The following is a 2,111-nucleotide window of genomic DNA, read 5'->3' as shown; positions in this document are numbered from 1 at the left end:
GCGGGGACAGCGATCGGCAGCGGGGAGCGCGCGGGGCGGCTCGGGCGCGGTCGGGCCCGGCGCGGCCCGGCGCGGGCCGACCGTGGGCTGGAGCGGGTCGCGGCGGAGGGAGGAGAGAGGAGAGCCGGCGGGGCTGACGTGGCGTGCCGCGATTGGGCGCGGGCGGCGGCACGGCTGAGGTGGCGTCCCCGATTGGTTGGGCGACGTGGCTGGGCGGCGGTGGACGCGTCCGGCTGCGGGCGGACATGTCCGGCGGCGCGAGGAGGGAGAGGGCTAGGGTTCATCTGCGCGAAAATTTCGGGGAGGGGCACATATTTATAGGTAGAGGGAGCTAGGAGGGTCCAAATAGAGAGCGATTTTCGCCCACACGATCCTGATCGAACGACTGAGAGTATGGAGGGGGTTTGGATGGGTTATTGGGCCACTTTGGAGGGGTGTTGGACTGCAACATACAGAGGCTTTTGTGGCTACCCGGTTAACCGTTGGGGCATCAAACGGACTCCAAATGGCACGAAACTTGACACGCGGTCTACCGGTGGTGTACCAAGGCCACTTGGCAAATCATGGTCCATTCCGAGAATGTTTAACACCCGCTCACAAAAAGAGACAAGAAAGGGACGTCGGATGACATAGGAGTGCCGGATTGCAAAACGGACAACGGGGAAAAAGCTCGGATGCATGACACGAACACATATGCAAAATGAGATGCACATGATGACATGATAACATGAAACACGCAAGAAAATGACATGGCAATGACAGCGAATAACTGGCAAACACCTGGCGCATTGAATTCGGGGCGTTACAGCCCAGTTCTTCCACACACCACTGTGGTCATGTTGGAGGCGACCGCACCCGCGAATTGGGCCCTATAGGCCGAGGTCGAGGCCGAGGAATAAATTCCATCGGTGGTGAGGTTCCACTTGATATCATCGGGTAGCTCGTCCTGTAGGTGTATCGTAGTGGCTTCCCCCAAAGGGCGCAGAACTACTCAATGTGCTCCACTGAGAGGCCTCCGGACATGTTGATCCATTGGATCCAATTATTTTCAAGCAAGGCCTCCCGCACAGACTGGTTCTTGTTGGCAAAGATCTCTAAAATGGCCGATGCAATGTCCTTGGGCTTCACTCCATCTAGCTAGGGGGGAAGCCAGAAGTGTGCCCTCCTACCGGTCCCGACAGTGATTGTCGTGGCAGCATAGAATAGATCTCTGTCAGTGGTGTCACATGGGTTTCTGATGCCCACCCATGCCCTGTGCATCTCCTTCCACTCATACCAAAGCCATTGCAGCCTCAGAGCCTGGGCATACATATGAATCAAGGATACCCAGCCCACCAAGCCTCTTTGGTCTACACACTAGCTTCCAGCTGACTTTGCACTAACCATCGGAGACCTTATCTGAACCAGACTAGAGGACAATGCCCACGAAGTCGGAGATAGTACCCTCCAGAAGTTTGAGCATCCTGGCATGGAAGGTGGCAAGGGAGGAAGGCACAGACTTGACGAGCTCAGCCCTCCCCACAGTGCTGATGAGCCGACCCTGCCAAGGCACTGGCTTCCCAGTGGCCTTGTCCACGAGGTGTTGGAGATCGACCTTCCGTAAATGATGGGCCGAAAGAATAGTCCAAGATATCTCAGTGGGAACACAGAGCGAGTAGGCCGGGAAGCACTCGAGGATGTCGTCTAGATTGAGACTGTCGAAGCGAATAGGGCCACCATTGATTTCCATGTATTTCAGTGGTAGTTTGGTAAACATTGGGACTAAATTTTATGCACCTCTAATTTTGTATAACGTTTTACACAACATATTTAAATGATCGCAAGCTAATCCTACGATGGGCGTATAGTGGGATACTTAGATCCTGTAATCAGACCCGAGTTCTTCACCTAATTTGATACTATGTAAGTATAATTGCTAGCACTTCTGCCTAAAAAATAAATCAGTAATGTTATCTGGCGAACTCAGCTCGGATGGTGATGGCAAGCGAATGTTCTTTTTGCTGACAGTTTTAGTTGCTTCACGAGATCAAATGTTGACAATTTTAGACAAAAAAATGCATTCTTCTAATATTTTCCTAAGGAAGTTGTCATCCCCTCACAACAAAAACCGT

This window comes from Triticum dicoccoides, chromosome 6B (assembly GCF_002162155.2).
Source record: "Triticum dicoccoides isolate Atlit2015 ecotype Zavitan chromosome 6B, WEW_v2.0, whole genome shotgun sequence".
In the NCBI taxonomy this organism is placed as follows: domain Eukaryota; kingdom Viridiplantae; phylum Streptophyta; class Magnoliopsida; order Poales; family Poaceae; genus Triticum; species Triticum dicoccoides.
The sequence above is the reverse complement of the archived record's forward strand: the minus strand, read 5'-3'. Positions refer to the sequence as shown.